The following is a 19,852-nucleotide window of genomic DNA, read 5'->3' on the forward strand; positions in this document are numbered from 1 at the left end:
CCATCCCACTATGAAGTGTTTTTTCATATTTAAAGGACTAGTGGAAAAAGTTCAAGGGTTATCATGCAATGGCTGAGGGAGAGTAGGAAGGAATCTTTGAGGCTATCTAGTTCAATAAAAACAATGGCACAGGAAAGTTAATAATTACTAAATATCATACTAGTAATAATTGGGGAAGGTTGGATTTCAACTTAGGCTTCTGACATCATTGCAGTTTGTATCAAAACAAACAAGTCATTTTAAAAATCCACTTTCTCCACTTTGTTAAAAGAAAAAAATAAATTAATAGGCTATAATTTCTATTAGAATAAATTCTGTAGGCACAGACCACTCATGATAATGAAGTAATTCCTATTATTTGCAATAAATCTTCCTTCTTTCATTTTAAGTGTATTAATTTTTTTTTTAATCCTTGAAAATGTGGGAAGGAGTATTGAGAAGATTCTCCATTATTTAGGAATTCTATAGTTTTCAGGTATGTTGGGGAATTATTTGTTTGGAAATTTTTCTCACACTTTTCTATAAAATCAAAATTATAAATGGTGAATAGGTTGAAAATTATACATCCGAGAATGATGAGAAAACTGGGACACTTATGTGTTGTTGATGGAGTTGTGAACCAATTCAACTATTCTGGAGAGCACTTTGGAATTATGCCCAAAGGGCTATCTAACTGTGCATACCCTTTGATTCATCAGTGTTTCTACTGAGATCCCAAAGAGATTATAAAGGAGGGAAAGGGACCCACCTGTGCAAAAATGTTTGTGGCAGCTATCTTTGTAGTAGCATTGCAATTGAAATCATCAAAATTGAGTAGATGCCACTCAGCTAGAGAATTGCTGAATAAATTATGGTATACAAATATTTATTGTTCTATAAGAAATGATCAGCAGGATGATGTCAGAGAGGCCTGGAGAGACTTACATAAACTAATGCTAAATGAAGTGAGCAGAACCAAGAGACCATTATACCCAGCAACAATAAGATTATACGATGATCAATTCTGATGGACATGGCTTTTTTTTCAACAATGAGATGATTCAGGCCAGTTCTAATGGTATTGTGGGATGAAGAGAGCCATCTGTAGAAAGTGGAGTATGGGAACTGATTATGTATCACAATATAGTATTTTCACTCTTTTTGTTGTTCACTTGTATTTTGTTTTCTTTCTCATTTTTTTCCTTTTTGATCTGATTTTTCTTGTACAACATGATAATTGTAAATATATATATAGAAAAGTTGCACAAGTTTAACTTATATTGGATTACTTGCAATGTAGGAGAAAGGTGAGGGGAAGAAAGAAAAAAAAATTGGAACACAAGGTTTTGCAAGAATGAATGTTGAAAATTATACATCTTTATGTTTTGAAAATAAAAAGCTTTAATACAAATAAATAAATAAGTATGGTGTCCCCAAAATCTTAATGCAATTTTACTCTTAGTTATTAAAACTAAAAACATCATTAAGACTTTTGAAGAAGATTATGGGCATATGAGGGTGGAATATAACACTATGAAAATGATTGCTAAATTGTTCATTAACTTTTTTTTTTGCAATTTTCTTCATGTGTAAAAGATTAAAAGTATCTATTTTGCAGAATTTTAGGAATAAATGAAATATTATATATAAAGATCTTTCCAAATTTGAAAATTCTTTATAAATGTTAGCTATCGTTATTCTTCTTATTATGATTGTTTTTTGTTGTTGTTGTTTTTATTTTAGTTAAAAAAGTCCTGAGAAGTTTTAAAGAATTAACACATTACAGGAGACAGCTAGGTGGTACAGTGGATAGAGTACCAGCTCTAATGTCAGGAGGACCTGAGTTCAAATCTGATCTCAGACACTTAACATTTCCTAGCTATGTGACCCTGGGCAAATCATTTAACACCAATTGTCTTGGCAAAAGAAAAAAAAAAGAATAACACATTGCTTTTTAAAATATCATTTGGATCAAAGATATTTATGTTATCTTTAAAATTGAATCTTTGATTTATAAAACTTGTCTTCAAACATGGAAATAGAGGTCATCCATTTTTCTGAAAAATATGATTCAATGGTTTAAATATTGGATTTGCATTTAAAGGTAAAGTGTCTGATTTTGAACTTTCCCTTTCCTCCCATTTGCCAATATCTACTCTAAAATGAGGGATCTACACAATAGGAGGGAAGATGACAAATATTTGTCTATTCACAGACCACAAGTGTTACTGTAGCCTTCATATTGTGTTTAAAAAAAGGTTCCTTGAGATTAAGCTAATATGAGAGGCTCTGAATTGTGAAGGGTCACTTGGGATCCTAGAAATAGCTTTTCTACTAAGCAGGGAAATTTGGGATATGTCACTTTTTATAAATGAGATAATACATACAAATGCTTTGCATACTTTAATGTATCTTTTAAACACCATTATTCTTCCAACACCAGATTTTCCAGTTGTAAATATCAGGTTACTAAAAATAAAGTTGTTATAGGATGCTTATATGTTTTATTGTTATTCTTTGTGAATGTGTATAGATTTTTTTGTCTTTCTTATTCCATATTATAGTATTTGTTTTCTTTCTCCCTGATTTATCCTATCTCCCTGTGTTCATTTGTTTTTTTTTCCACACATCATTCTTTTTCTTTCTGTTCTCTTTTCTAAGAATCTATTCCTCTCTGATACTCTAAGGTCAGGGTCCAGAAATTACTTTCCATTTGTATTGAGAAGGAGAAATGAGAAAAGTTAAGAAAAGGGTACTAATGCATTGATTCTTTTTACAAACACAATTTTTTATCAATGTATTTGCTTGATAATGTGAATATTTGTTTATATGAGCAATATCATTAAATGTAACAGTGCTTTATAGACACGAACATTACCATATTTCATTTTTTTTGTCTACTCCACGGGGAGGAAAGGCACAATTTTTCAAGAACTAAGATGGTTACAGAACTGCTTTGAATGTTAGTATACTGGTGATAAAAGGCAAGGACGTAGAATAAAGAAATAAGAGAAAAGGCAATGTGTACATTTTCTCTTTGGGAAATTGAAAATTGGGGCTATCTATTAGTATTAATAATCATTGTAATTGTCTAAGGTGGCAATGCATTATTATAGGCAATTACAATGAAATATATTTGTGTTTTAAAGGAAGAATAAAATTTTAGGGGCTGTGTGTATGTGTGTGTGTGTGTGTGTGTAATAAATTCTCAATGAAAAAAATCCCCCTTACCAATGAAGATCAGCACCTACTTTGAAACGTAGTTTTAGAGAAATTGGGGGTGGGAGAATCTTGGGAGGGCAAGGAGTCTGAGAGGTTAAATATCTTGTCCAATTACATAGTCTATACATGTCAGATGTAGGACACAAAACTGCATCTTTTTGATTCAGAGACTGTTTACTAATCATAATGAATTCATAAAAGTTTTGAAGGAATTTTCTAAACTATACATTCTCATAAGATTAGAGAACAAAATAAAATAAAGTGGAGAATGCAATTTATGTTTTTAATAAAATCTAAGAAAATTTTGGTTAATGTGATGACTTGGCAAATTATTTAAACTTGAGTTATCTTGGGGATTCTCTGGATATCCCCTCACACAAAAATAAACATTCCCCCCCCAAAAAAAGCTCCACAAAAACAAGCTAATAAAAATCAGTTAATATTATCAATGAACTTTTCAGGAGAAGTAGAATATGTGATGCCATACTAAAAAAAAATCATCAACTCAGAGTCACTATATACAACTTTCTTAAGCTATTCCCTTTGTCATTGTGCATTAAAATAGGAAAAACACTAATAACATTAATTTTTAGCAGATTGTATTTACCAATTAGATTTATAAACTAAATAGTAAAATGAATTTCACTGTTTAACACATATGTAAGATGAGTTAGTTTAGCTTTTTTGGTTAAATGCCCTAAGGATTATTTTTGGCCCAAGACTGAATTGTCTCATATTTGTATTAATCTAGAATCATAAAAATTGCTTGCCTAGCAGTTTGGAGAGGTTAGTAGTGATGTTGCATTCGTGTTTATGCTTTGAAAAAGTAATTGAAATCTGCTATTTCTAAATCTGCTTTTTTTTCAGTTTTAATATTTTACTTCTTTTTTTCATGCATTTTTTAGTTTGTAAGCTTTAGCAAAAGTCACCTTCAAGCACAAAATATTAAAAAAAACCCCACTGATCCCAAGTAATTAACATGCATGATGCTTAACAGCAACACAAACATATTACTTTAAATAAACTGCCAATTTATAAAGCTACACCTTGATATGTGACTGGATGATAACATTTGGCAGGGGCCCAGGAAGTTGAGCCCTTGCCAAATCACAGCAGTCAGGGAGTTATGTAAATGAGAGCCCTTCATAGAAAATAGCCTGCCTTTATTCCCAATCACTTGAATTTAGAAACTGTCATCTGTTCTTAATTGTTAGGATGGTACTTAGACAAAAAAAGTAGTCTGGCAGGTGGGCTATATCATCTAAATCTGCATAGACTTGTCTGACCTGTAGTAAATGGATTATAGGAATAATTTTAAATGTCTTTTCTAGCCATGAAAAAAACATATATTTGCATTCATAACATCTTGATTCATTGAATTACTTGGAAATGAGCATATTTGGGGTCATAGGACTTAAAGGTTAAAGGGAACTTAGAGATAATTTTATCTAACTTTCTCCTCATGTTATAGATGAGGAAACAGAGGTCCAGGGATGATTAATGACTTGTCCCAGTGGTAAATTGAATATATTATAATAAGCTTTTGCCATACTTAGGCCTCAGTTAAATTTCTGCATTCTTCACCAGCTATAGTTTATGAATGGTCTTCCCATGGATTCCTTTATAAGAAAAAAATGTTTATTAATTCATAGGCTCACAGATCTAGAACTGGAAGAGACTCCTCAAGCCATATCTACCAACCACTTCATTTTACAAATGAAGAAACTGAGGAAAATTAAATGATTTGTCCAATGTCACACAGATAGTATGCTAATGTCAGTGCACTTGCAATTCCTTGAAGTCACAGATGTGTGAGACAGGCATTATGTCTATGTCTAAGAAAAATTCCTCTTAGGATTAGATAACACACATAGACTCTAGACTAATCACTCTATCAGTAGAGTGCTGGAAGGAAAACAATAATGATTGTGTATTTTTATGATAATTGTTAAATGTACTCCAGATATCAGTGAGAAGACATTGATAAGAACCTCATCTTATTCTTAAAGCATTTAGAATTGATCTTCATTAATTCCTCTTATCTGGATTGACTCAATCAGGCTCCTTTCACACAATGAGATGAAAAAGGGTTAACTAGTAGTAGTATATATTTCCTTCTTAAAATGGACACTTGATTGCCAGATAGATTCACATAAACAAGAAAAGTTAGTAATTTGAATTTCCAAACTGATATGCATCATGAAATTTATATACAAGGTAAATAATTCACTGACTTGAACAATTATCAAAGAATGAAACAATTGGAGGAAGGGTTAAAAAAACAACCACCAAAAAAACAATGTTTTTTGTTAATGTTACTGTAATGTTAAATATGGCATTGATAATCACATGCAGTTATATATGCTGAAAAAATGTTTGTGGTTGATAATAAATTTAGTACCTTTTTACAAGTTGTAGTCAATTACATCTGCCAAGACAGTGATGGGAGAAGTTGATGCTATATATTACGTGTGACAATAATTTAGACTAATGACAACTGCTTCCAGGTATATACTGTAGTTCTCTTTCCATGGACATGAATGAATGAAAATGTATTTATTAAGTATATATTAAGGACAAGACACTGCACTAAGAATTGAAAATAGCAGTACAAAAGATAAAAAAATCTTTGACCTCAAGATATTTGCATTCTAATAGGGAGAGATTGCACATATTAAGGAATGATAGGTATGGAAATGTGTTTTTGATTTCCTAGATAATCTATGAGGTGAGGGTATGGAGTTCACAATCTTTCCAGAAGCAATAATAATGTGGATTTAACTACATTTCATTTTTCCACCCCCTCTTCCCAACTCAATAAAGTATAGTGGTCCCCTGGTACCTCTAAGATCAATTGTAAATACCTTTTCAGGTTAAGTGCTTTGTATCCTGACTCTTTCCTACTTTTTTACACATTCACCTCCTTACTCACTCTACAAAGCCTTCCTGCTATTCCTCACACATGGTGCTTCATCATGGCCTATGTGTAAATTTCAGGGGCTTTGCAGCGACCATGCCTCCCTCCCCTCTTACCCTTAAGTCACCTCCTCCTCACTCCCACTTCTTGGAATCTTTGTTTTTTCCCAAGACTCAACTTAATCACCATTTCTTCTTGTAAGCCTTTCCTTGTTTTGTACCAGCCCTAGGTGATAAGTGCCCTCCATCCTAAACTACCTTGTATTTTGCTTACTTTCTGAACTGATTAGTCAATATATATTAAATAAAGAAAAAATTTAGCAAAAAAAAAAAGCTTTTATTTAGATTTATTTCCTACTTTAAGTGATGAAAGTGAGGGATAATTAAATAGACGGCTTTTTTTTTTTTTCTAATATACTCACAGAGTAGCACAACTGCTTGTTGAATGGAACAATTGCCACTTGAGTAAACAAGGGAAATAATGGCATTTAGTGACTTTTTGATATTTTTTCAGAACGGAGATACCTGAATTTACCTTAAATAAAGAATTGCATTTCTACACCTATAAAGTGTGTGTGTGAGAGAGAGTGAGAGTGTGTGTGCATGTTTGTGTTTGAATGCCTTTTGAGAAGTCAAGGAAAGAGATGGCCTTCTTAATGGCTTAAAGATCAGGGCTTCTTAAAGACTTTTTCCATTCAAGATCCTTTTCTCCTGAGAAGTTTTTTGTTTTTGTTTTTGTTTTTGTTTTTTTTTGTGATCCCATGATCTCATCTCAAATCTGCTGTTTCTGGCAGCAAAGGTGCAAGTGCAGTTCAAAGTGCAGAGAACTTTGTTCAGAACCAAGATCTCAAGGAAGTCATCCAATACAACATGGGCAAGAACTACAAGAAACACCTTGGATTCGTTTATGTGTTTGATTTTGAATTGATTTTTGGTCCTTGAGTTCTGAAACCTTTTAATGTTGCCAAATTTTTGTGACCCTCTCGCTAATTTATACAACTCACAACTCACAGTTTAAGAAGCTTTTGTTTACAGTCATGTAGAAATTTTTTTTTTTCTATATTTACTTTGAGTCATTCTTAATACTATGGATTTAGACAGTAAGATATAATGGATAGAATGAAGACTTTGGGTTCAATAGACTGAGTTCAAATCTTGCCTCTGAAACTTAAGAGGTGTATGTATTACTATCACCTAACCTTTCTGAAATCTGGAAGTTAAGTAACTTGCTCAGAGCCATATAGCTGTTAATTTAGACTAGAAGGCCTCCTCAGTCTCCTTGCAAATGAAATCTATGATCTTAGGACTTAATAAAAGCCATAAATTGGGTGTTTTCTTGTTGACATTTTGAAAGAATAAATAATTTCTCCAGTGTATATATTCTCTCCATAGAGATAAATCAGTTTCTCAAATCACAGTCAATACCACTGTGTTGCCTACTTCATTTTCTGGTTATGCATTTCCTAAATAATGAATGTTATACCACATTACATTCAAATTGCTGTTAGTCAAGTGCTTTGCTAAAGCTCATTATAAATTTTTTCCATTGTCCTTGCAATTTTTGTAACTTTAATTTGAGATTATGGTTTTCCATTGGATGTGTTCATTCAATTTCAAATAATTTATTATGGTAAAAGTCCCTATCTTGAACATTAACATTTTACTGTGGTGCTCCATGATCAAGGTTTCTTCATCTTGGGTCTCCAATCTTATGTGGATGTTGTTGCTGTTGTTTTTAGTATTTCACAATGATTTCAATATAAAAAACTTCATTTGAAATTCTATGCATTTTATTTGATTTTATTTTTTAAAAACATGATTCTGAGATGGGGTACGTAGGCTTCCAGCAGGCTGTCTAAGGAGTCCATGACATACAAAATGTCAAGAATTCCAGTTCCAATCATTTCAATGTTTACATAAAAGTTAAGCAATTACAAATCTCTTTACAATTCTAAATTTAAAATCTTGTTTTGGGGCTAAAGGATACATTTGTCACAATTTTAATTCTAACAGGAAAGAGGAAACTAACTCAAGGTACAAATTCTAGTGTTTATTTTTTTCTTTTAAAATGTCTATTATTTTTTGGGATTGTGAAAATGGTGATCTATTATACTCATTAAATAATTGTACTTTAATTCATTAACTTGGTTAATGAGGTATAGAGCCTGTGTGAACTACTGCTACCCAAGAATATCAGTAAATTTCCATGATAAAAGATCCTGTGCAAAGCTTCTACATTAGAGGAATGCAGAGATTATTGGAAACCTATTGACACATAGGAAAAATTTAGAAGAAGCCTAGCTTCTTCCTTTCAAACCTCAAAGAAAGAAATATTTAAGTAAATTTTTACATTGCTGATTAGAGCTGATTAGAGTAATCTAATTCTGGTGATCAACATTTTTAAATATAATAGAATGTTTAGCTAGATAGTTGGCTTAATTAAATCCAGCCCTTTTTTTTATATATACTATTGCAGGATATTTATGATAAAAGAAAACAGAAACTTATAAATGTCAGTCTTTTCCCTGTGTGCTAGAAAGAGATACACTTCTTAACTTCTGAGATGCATTTTTGAATTTAAAATAGATCTTTTCTATCTGTGTCATTTGATCTATATATGGTCAAAGATTATTGGAATATTTAAATGGAGGAGAGATCCATCAATAATTAGCATACATTCTTGCACTGGCAGTTATGTCACTTTTCTATAGTTTTATTAATTATATTATATTATTTAAATTATATATAATGACAATATATAAGGTAGTCTAGGTAAATTTCTTGTAACTGCTGAGCAACTCAAAATTTAATTTTGTAGATATTAACCACTGTAATCAGAATTAGTGAAACACATGGTCATAGCATCAGTGTATTGTGTGTATTATATTTTAGTGATAAAAAAGGAAAACAACACAGAATCATCACAAAATTTGTTCTTAGTGAACCGGTTATCTAACTCTTGAAACAGCAAAATATCACATGTTAAAAAATACACATTTGTATAGCTTTTAAAATATTGTATACTAGTTTTTAATCATTGAACTAAATCTATACTTTATTTTAAAAAGATTAATTATTTGAAATAAAGAAAGATTATTTAAACAAGAAAAGGAAACTTATGTGGGTATATTAACCCCAAGCTACTGTCCATTTATTTTCCATTAGAAACGTGTCCCAGTGATTTTTTTTACCCTAGTTCCTCATTCAGAGTTTTCTCATGTAGTACAGCTCTATTGATGGCCTTTTAAGGACATTGCTAACCTAAAAACCCTCAAATTCAACAAACAGCTAGTGTGGAAAACTGTTGTTTATTTAAACCCGTGGCTTAGAGAACTGAGAAGTCTAGGACACTCCATTTTTAAAAAATCACAGAAAATTAAAAAAAAAAAAAGACCTCTTTCAATTTGTAAAATAAAGGGATTAGACTAGACTAGATGATTCCTAAGTCCCCTTCTATTTCTAACATTCTTTGATCTTTGGAGGTACCTTTCTCTTCTAAAGTTCTGTGATTATGTGACTAGTTACAAAATCCCTCCCTCTCTATTTCTTAGTTTTGCCCTAGGTGTGTAAATGATACTATCTGGATGTTAATTGTAATATAATGTGAGTGAGTACTTCAAAGCAAGGAATGAAAAACCTTTTAATTACAGTAATAACAGGTGGAATCTTTACATTTACTAAAATTTACATTACTGAAATTTTACACCTGATCCCAAGCTTGAAAGATGAGTTATATTCCTCATCAATTCTATTTTCAAAGCTAGAAACTCATTAACATTGAGGAGACTTCATGTTCTTCATTTAGGATTTAAGATCCTAGTAACAGTAGGATGAAACACTGTCAGAAATTTCCTCCTGTTTAAAAGAAAAGGCATGACTAGAGAAGGGTATAACCAAAGTGACAGAGATTGTTATGGAAAATGAAAATGGAGACCTATGAGTTAAACTATATATATTATGCCTTTATATCAGTGATTGCACTGCATGACCTCAAGCAAAGCAGCATGTTGAATTCATCTTTTCTTGATGGAAAATGGTGAAAGGAAGAGCTTATAAGCTGCCAGTTCAAAGGGCCACTTGTGAAGGACTGTAAAAATTGTTTTGTCAGTTAATCAAGTGGAGAATAATACTGGGGTTTCTTTCAGATTTTGCTCTCTATAGAACTAAGTTAGAAGGATAGGAGTAGAGGAAATGCACTAGAATTAATTGCCTTTATCTCAAAAAAGCAAGAAAAGAAAGTCTAAATAAAAAATTCCATTACATTGTAAACTGAATAATATGCATGTATTATTACCTTATATGAATAGAAGGTTTGTCCCACATGACATTTAAATGATCAGTGGGTTCATTCAGTTATTTCATTCATTCATTATGGAGATATGGGGAGAGAAAAAGGAGATGATCAGTGTCTGCTGTATCACTTCCTCTGTAAAGTAGTTGACAAATATGGATGTAGTGACTCTAAGGTATATGTTCTTTGTTTATATTAAATTGGCTGTGGATGCCAAATTATTTTTTCCAACAGAAGCAAAATGTGACACCAATCATAGCATGAAAAAAAAGGGGAATTTCTTTGAATTAAGAAATTGTCACATTATGCTAACTCATTAAAGTAAAACAGTTGACTAACAAAACACTATGTTATCAAACACGGTACTGTTTTTAAAAAAGGGTGGGGTGGAAGGCTGTATCACTTCATGACATTTTTATGTGCAGTTAAAATATGAGACATGTTTGATATAAAAAATGTGTGGGTGACAAGCTACAGAAATAGTGAGGAATATAAACTGTATGTTTGGTAGGTGAATCAGTTCAGTCATTCACAAAATAAATTTTCTTGTAGGATGAGTGTAATTTAATCTTACATAACAGTATAGTACTTTGTGTGCAAAGGTCTTTCATTCAAGGCCTGCTAGGAATAGAACTCAGAACACCAAATTATGTTGAGTATTAGATTTGATTCCCTCTTCCTATGTCTAACATTTTGCTTTTTCTTTGATTACACTTTCTATTATGTTGCAGAATTGCAAGTTAGACTAAATAACATTTTATCTTTTGTTCTTGTTCTTGGTACCTGAGGCAAGTGCAGTGTAAAACCATTAACCTCTTTGCCCTTTCAGAAATCAAAATATCATTTCTCTGGGTGTGCACTGAATTCACACCCTATAACTATTTAAATTCTTATAAAGATAAAAGTTGATGGGTTCAGTGTTCTAAAAATAAAGAATACCTCTGTCTAAGATTTGCTGTTTCTATATGACTTTTGCAGCCATTGAGGAAATTGAGTTTGGATTAGCTAGGATTGTAGTTTATACTTCTAACATTATTAGCAAATTATGCTAAATTCAATTTTCCTAGGATTTAATTTCGTCACAAATTAAAGAGATCTTCCTTTGAAGTCAATGATGAAGCAAGAAGTTCAGAGAATATTAATACCAATATGAATTATAAAGATGAATAAATCTACTACCTACTTACATTTAATTTGTGATATTTTAATGTTCTCTAAAAAGTAAGTTTCAGATGATATGAAAGTTTGATTTCAAACTTGTTGACTCGAAAAGTATAACTTGTTTACATGTACAAAAATTTCATAAAACTAAATGTTATCCCAGTAGAAGTTAAAGAGAAAAAAAGTTGTCACCAATTTTGCAAAAAAAAAAAAAAACAAGAACAAAAGAGGCCAAACAAAAAACAAAAACTACACCATCAATCTGTAGTCATAATCTAAGCTGTTTAGAAGTACCAAGACACAGGGGATAGCAAGCTAGCCTTTGAACCAGAAAGATCTTGCTTCAATCTTATATCTGAAACAATGATTTTGTGGGCTTTAATAAGGGACTTAACCTCTCAGTGATGTAGGCTTGTGTTATCAAACTCAAATAGAAACAAGACCAGTGATAAGGATAAGGATCTCTGTGATCCAAAATGTACATTTTAAAATGTAATATCTATGTTTTATTGTGCTTTAATTTATTTTGTTAGATATTTCTCAATTACATTAGCTTCAGGCTTCATTCAAAAGTCCTCAGACTGTGTTTTTGATGTTTCTATTCTAGGTTATCTCTTTTAAGACTCTACCAAACTATATAGGCAGAGGGAGTTTCCTGTCCCTGGAATTCCCTATACCAATTAAATCACCAGTTCCAGTATCTATCCTAGTCTATTTACCAAAAGGAAAAAAACAACTTCCTAAAAGATCATTGATGAGTTTGTCATTTGTTAATAAACTAATGTGAATATAATTAGTGAACTTGATTTCTGATGAAGGCCTCTTCCACTTTATATGTCTGTCATCTATGTCTTTTCTTCCTTTACAGACCGCAGATATTCAATTATCCAGAGGATAATTTTGCAACTGTTCAGATATATGTTTTTTTGCTTAATAGTACAAGTCTATAATGTAGCCAGCCAGCATTTTCAGAATCTGTTGGATATTCTTATGTAATGTAAAAATGATAATCCTTTTATTGCACTAACACTAACACATTGTAGGTACTTAAAATGCTTGTTGACTTGATGGATTTATTCCCTACTTCATTCCTTCAGTGTCCTCATTCTGAATAAGAGTTGGTCATCCAAAGACAGTTTAAAAATTAAAAGAAGTGTTTTCATTTTAGAACATATTTTAGTGATTTCCTTTTATTTTTCCATAATATAGAATATAACTGTTATTGACATGATAACAAAATCCTTTCCTCCCCCTTTCAATGAATCTTGGAATAAAATTAATTTTGAAGTGATTATGCTCGTAGTGTTTTAGCCTCTCTTCCTGCCTTAACATTTGTATTTTTTCTAATTATGTAGATGCCATGATGCCACTTGTTTGGTGCCTCTGGAAACCCTGTGTGTGTGTGTGTGTGTGTGTGTGTGTGTGTGTGAATTTCTCATCAATTTATTGAGCTTGGGGTCTAAACGATGGAGAAGTTTTTTACTCTCTATTTTATAATATTATTATAATCTATATCTGATCTGACTAGTAAGTGCCAGAAATCAACATCAAATAACAACAACAAAAACAAAAAGTCAATAGCTGAATATAGTGCTATTAATTATCCCCTCCCATTAAGAATAGTCATAGGGTGAATTGTAAAATAAAATTGTTTTCCAAGGACTTTGTTCATATGGGATTATAGAACACTATCTAGAAGAGATCTTAGAAACTACCTAAGCCAAATGACTGTTTTTACAGATGAGGACACTGAGACTCAGAGAGATTGAGGGACTTCTTTTAGGTCATGTATCTAGTAATGAAACAGCAACTCTTATTAGAAGCTATCATCATTAATTGTTCAGTTAGGTCCTACTCTACATGACCCCATGCATGTGTCCTGGGGTTTTCTTGGCAATGATCCTGAGTTGTTTTTGCCACATCCTTCTCCAGTGTCCCCATTTTACAAATGAGGAACTGAGGCAATTAGGATTAAATGAACTGCTCAGGACTACACAGCTCCTACACATCTAAGGTGAAATCTGAATTCACATCTTTCTGACTACAGAACCAGAGCTCACATTACTTTGCTTCTTAATTACCCACAAAACTTTAAGAAAATTTTAACTTATTTCCTCTGACTTGTAGTTCATTGGCCATTTGTGCCTATTAAATTCTCTTTTAAAACATAATTTCTTTTTAATACAGACATGATTTTTTTGGAGTAATACATTCTTCATGAATAAATTTCCTCTACCAATGAATAGGGGAATAGTTTAGAGATTTGCCTGGGACATTGATAAATGACTACTAGTATACAAGCAGGCTGTGTCAAACCTAGGTGTTCCTGATTCTGAGGACAGATTTCTGTCATTTTTTAATGTATGATATAAAAAAGAACTTAATTCTGACAAATGCATTTATAACAATAACAACAATACTATTAACAGATAACATTTACATATTTATATTTGCTTTGAAGTTTGTAAAGTGTTTTCTGTATATTTTCTCATTCAATTTAAATTTGATTAAGGAAGTGAATAGCAGGTAATTTAATAAATTTTCAGTTTTCCCCATTTGTGTTCATTTTCAACTTCATGTGGTTTATTTATTTTTATTTTTCTGGCTATATTGTGAAATAAACTTGATCATGGCTATAATTGAGAAATGTTTTTTAGACGGTCTTTCTTCCTTCCAGATTTTGTCAGGCCAGGTGGGGATTTTAGAAATACATTTTAAAAAAATTCACAAAGAGATGGACTGGTCATAAGAAAAGTGTTAGCACTCAATTTACACAAAATCCCTATGTTACAATAGGTTTTTATTGTCTTATTCCTGAAGGTTAAATTACATGCAATTGAGTATTGATATTGACTTTTTTATAGAAGGACCGTATGGCTTTTAACAAGTAGACTTCTGTGAAATTACACAAAAAAGTATAGAAGAAAGTAATGAGAGTAAACCTTATTGCTACTCCTGAAAACAGAGCTCAAATCTAAGAATGGTAGACCAACAGCTTCTTATTTAAATAGCTTTGATTCATTGACTTACAAATAGCAAAACTCTTAATTTTCTGAAAGTATTAATAAAAATAGCTAGCATGTATATAGCATTTTAAGGTTTGTAAAATTGTTGGCATACTTCATTTCAAAGTAAGAGAATATAGCTAAATAATTGACACCACATTTGGGAAATATGTTGAGAGTCCAGGGAGGACTTTATATAACTCATGAAATGAGATAATTTGTTATTGAATTTATTCTTTTATATAGTTCTCATTTATTATGGTGCTTTATTCTGGTAGTAGAAATTCCCTCCAATTTTGGAGAATCTTCAAACATTTTAAAAATAACAGTTTTGTTTTAGCTTGACATTCAAAATTTGGCTGGGGGGGGAGGGGGAGTATGTGATACTAGATAGAGCTTTAGACCCCAGTGTCAGAAGACAAAGTGCTACAGCTAACTAGATTTGCAACTACAGATAAATCACAGACCTTTTTGGGGTGTCAGTGATCCATGTAAAATGAGAGGGGTGAACTTGAGAATTCTCAAGGTGGCATTCACTTTAAAGATTCAGAAATCTCATTAATCCATTTTTGGTTTTAATTTATTCACATTAAAGCTGTCCTGGGTAGATTTCAAAATGCCTTAAGAAAAGTAACTATTACCCTAATATTACAAGATGAATTATAATAATAGCAAGGTAGTGTTAACAAACTTTTTAATTATTCAGATTCAGTGTATACTAGGGAACACTGTCTTCACAAAGACTTATGCTTAGTAATATTTCATCCTCTATCATAACAATGCTTTTAAAGACCTCTTAGATTCATTTGCTAATTCTGATTTCATATCATATTTCAATCCCTCACTATCTCTCCCTAAATTAAAATTATTTTAATCTTTCCTTTCAACTTTTCCCATATCTTTTTATATGATCTATTTTCTTATTATAAAGGTTATCTGTTGTGAAAATTTTGGCCAGAGGAATGACTCTTATTTAGCTGATGACTTCCTGGGTCCATGTCACTTTTTTTTTAAATTAAGGACTAACTAAAGTAGGTGTGTGTGTTGTGTTGTGTTGTGTGTGTGTGTGTGTGTGTGTGTGTGTGTATGCCTGTGTTAAGATTGTAGATGTTAAAGAAGCTCTCTGAAAGATCTCTTTTTCATTACCATACAGTCAACTTTCCCCAAGTATTCTTTGCAGAACCACCATTATAAAAGTTTACAAAGAATTTTTACAGAAAGCATTCATGAGATGTATGTAATATATCCTCTGGTGTTTTATATCATTAAGTATTACACAAGAGTGGTTGAACTATTAGAACCTGGTTTATGTAGCACATTTTAAAATATTACTGAATGTATAATGTCTTTCCATATTGAGACACATTGTTTTAAGTTGGTTAATAGGTGTTTTCTTACCAAGGCAAGAAGAGAGGTATTCATTCTTCACTTAATCTTTCAGTTTCCATTAATGATATTATTTAAGTTTTAAACCAATACTATACTCTTTTTAGGATAATTTTTAGGATCTAGTTTTCCCAATAACAATGTATTGAATTTTTGTTATTTGGACTTTTTGAATGAAATAAATGTTTTTAATAATCATTTTAATCAGCATTCATACAGCAGGCAGATACCTGCTGGGCATCCCAAGTTTGGCCCTTTTGTTATATTTCTCGGGTTGGCATGCAAAGCAGGTCCTAGAATTTATTAGGACACTAACCACATAGCCAAAATACCCACATTGTGTGTACTTGGCATTCTAACCAGGTTTGGAGCTTATGACATACCCTACCTCTGAAAGGTTAGTCTTTCGAAGAGTGCCATCACTATAGACAATAATTTTTTTTTCCTGTCATCATTACATTATTAGGAGAGACTATGGAGAAGTCTTCAAATTTTGCTGCCTTTCTTATCATTTGACATTGGCATAGTCAGACAAAACACTCTGGCTCGCCAGGGCAAACCAAGCATGGAGATATCTGAAGTTATTTGAATTTTTCAGAATCTATTGAACGTATCATTGTGGTACTTGGGGGCACATGGGATATGTATGGGAGTATTATTCAAAAATGAAAGACCAGGATTTTTGCCATTCTTAAGTGCTATAGATTGCAATACTGAAGCAGGTTTGGAAAACAAAAGCTGGCAAAACCCAGGGAATAAACATTTTGCATGAAAAGTTTATTCAAAACTGTGCCCTAAAGCTGTCCACAATAATCTAGGATCAATACTGCAGTGCCACACAGTCTACAGGACTTTGGAAGCAGAAGGTTGCAGGTTTACTCGAAGGGGGTTGGGTTTTTTTGAACCAAATATCAGAACTGTTCTGTGGCTAACGCAGTAGTTTTAATGAATAACAAAATAGCTGTAGAGTGTATTTTCTTCCATATAATAAATCATGTTGTTTTTAAAACAGATTGCACGTAGCATTTGAAGCTGAGCAACTAAGCTTGCCAATATCAAGAGCTAATGCTTCAGCACCTTTCATTTTTCACTGTGAGCAGGAAACCTCTTCTTAAGCTCATTTATTTTCCAGAGGGAAAATCGAAGACAGTGGCATATTGTCAGAGCTGCTTTATTGTTGTCATTTACAAAGGTCACCTGAATTAATTGACTTCTTACCTCACCTACTGTAAAGTGACTCGATTTTTGACACATTTATGGGAAAGTAGCAGGCTTTGAGAGGAAATTATTCCTTAGGTTTCCTTATGTTGCAAAGGAATACAAATTCTGAAATTCCAATTGTAAAAACAAACCATTTCTTTTCTATAAAGCATTTTCCTTTGGCTATTAATGAATTGAATATAACCGAGTGGGTGAAAGGATGGAGGAATTGAAGAAGAGCTCCAGGAGGCCAAATTTCAATGCTTAGTTTATTGTTAATGTCTATAGAGGCTCCATTAAAGGAGTAGTAAGTGTTTCTAACAAGATCCTAAATTCGTCTTGTCTATTTGAAAACATGCATTAAATAGTTTAGTGCCCTTTGCAGGGTTTAAAAGTATCAATTAGCCAAGCACTGTATTACATGTATCATTCTTACAGGGCTGTTGACAGACTTGACTGAGCATGGTTTTGGTCTCAGGGGCATTGCTTCTGAAATAAGAGAGGGTAAATAGAAGACACAAAGTAATGCTTATAGCTAGCTATCTCAGTGTTTTATGTACCCTTAGTAGTGATTTTTGAATACTCATTTCTTCCTTTTTGTTTAACATCCATCTGCTTTTCCTCTCCCATACTATTCCAACATCCTCCCCCTTGGAAAAAAAAAAAAAAAGTGTTCTATTCATACACCTGGCCCTAAAAAAAAAAAAATGTTTATTGGTTTTGTTTCAAATAACTACATTGGAATACAATCGAGCCTTCCAGCTTGGTTTGATCCAGGGGAATATAATAACAGTTGGTTGGAACAGTCTTCTCAAATAGGAAATGTATCAGAGAGCCAACCTGCTGTGACCCTGTTAATTACCAAAGAAGATGAGAACTCTTCTGGTTCATGGGATCCTTTTTACCTAGGCTGTACAGTTTCAGCTGCATTAGCAATCAGACGTTCTCACTGTCCCTTCTGACTGGTGAGGGGATGTTATTAAAGGGAAGTCATTTACCACAATCCTTAAGATGTAGCCTGGCAGAAATTCAATAACTGATTGTGATATGCTCATTCAGCCTCTATGCTCAGTGGTTTGGGGTCCTGACATATAACAGCATTTGCCTTAATCCATCTATGGTGGTGGCGGTGGTGGTGGTGGTGGGGTTAGTGGGGGTTCCGCTCCGTTTTTTGTTATTATTGTTGTTTTCCAGACAGTGTCTGTGTAGTTTGTTTATCACGTTAAGTACATGAAGAGGAAAAAAAAATTCCCTTTCTCCCCTTATCATCGCCTCTCCCTTTTCCCCCTCTCATCTCCTTTGACAGGCTTTCAAGCTTGTATAATGCATATTGAAGAATTCCACAAGCACTGCTAGACATAAAAGGGGGTGTGGGAATGAGAGTGTTGAATTTTTTTTCTCTAAAAGTAAAATTTGGGGTTAAAGCTTATTAAAATGCAGGCAAGAAGAAAATTCCAACAGGAGGTTTGAAGCACAAAACCAAGCACCAAAAGAATGATAAACAGCACACATTAACACACACACATATATATACATATATATGATTATGTTTAAATACTATAGATTTTTATTTTAAAAGCAAAGTGAAACAAAACAAAAAACTTACCCTGCAAATGCAATTTCCGGCAAGTAGACGACTTTTTGTGTCTCTGGACCGTTGATTCCTTAGTTCCTTAGGCGTGATGATAATAGAGTTGCATTCTTCCCTGGGTGTGAAAAGGTGCATATGTATATGTGTAGACAGAGCATAAACAAATAGACACTGCATGCACAGATATGCATATATGGTCCTATCCGTATATCCTACAACATGAAGGAAAGCGGCAGCCTGCACGTGAGATCCCGGGTTTTTGCCAGCAGCTCGCTTTGCCTCTGTCAGACTGGCGGATGCTTGCGATCCAGGAAAGAGAGATGTTGCTAGCTCCTTTTACTTCCCCTTGTTTCCATGGTGGTTAGTGGTGCATCGTTCACCCGATCAGTTGTCACACTGACATGGTGCTGCCTGCTCAGCGGTCATTAATAACTGAACACCCTCCACTCCCCAGAGAGGAGCCAATAGCTTCAGAGTGCCAAGATGTAGCACTCGCAGCTGCTCGAGTCTGGTTGGCTGCAGCAACCTGTCTGTTATATGACACTGCTGCTTAGGGCACAAATAAATGAAACTGGCTTACATATTTTTTTTTCTGGGTATCATTTGCCTTTCCCCCCTTTTTGCATGGGGGCCTTGGGGGGAGATTTCTATTGAAAAAAAAAAGTTATAAGTCACCGAGACACTGTAAATTCCAGTTCTGAAACAGGAAAATCACAATTTATCAAGATTCCCAAACAGAAAGAACACCTCATAGATACAGTATCTGAGCACCTCTCTCTGAAGTTCAACAAAGGATGATCTGATTCAACAAAAACAGCTTGAAGCTGTGCTGGGTGGTAGTTGGTTCTTTACTTACCCTCCTTAATGTAGCACGGATATTTTATTGTGAGTGCTGTGTTTTCTTTTATTTTTACTGTTTTAAACATTGCCCTTTGCTTCATAGGTTGACTAACTAACGTAATCCACTATATGTTTTCTAGCCCTCGATTCACACCACTGACATATAATGGGAAAGAAGATATTTTTAAAACCTTGTTTTCTAATTGTTCCTGTCCTGTTCTGCCTGTATGGTATAAGGGACCTGTTAATTGTAACATGTGT

At 33.0% G+C, this 19,852-nt stretch overlaps 1 protein-coding gene across 1 annotated transcript in view; it reads right to left on the reverse strand.

Moving 5' to 3' along the window:
• LRRN3 (leucine rich repeat neuronal 3) overlaps positions 1-19,184 on the reverse strand; it is a 56,429-nt gene extending 37,245 nt beyond the window's left edge. The window contains exon 1 of the mRNA XM_052000977.1: positions 18,767-19,184. The gene's annotated coding sequence lies outside the window, so the exon portion shown is untranslated. The remainder of the gene's footprint in view (positions 1-18,766) is intronic.
• Between the last annotated feature and the right edge of the window lie 668 nt (positions 19,185-19,852).

The sequence above is a fragment of the Antechinus flavipes genome, chromosome 5 (assembly GCF_016432865.1).
Source record: "Antechinus flavipes isolate AdamAnt ecotype Samford, QLD, Australia chromosome 5, AdamAnt_v2, whole genome shotgun sequence".
NCBI lineage: Eukaryota > Metazoa > Chordata > Mammalia > Dasyuromorphia > Dasyuridae > Antechinus > Antechinus flavipes.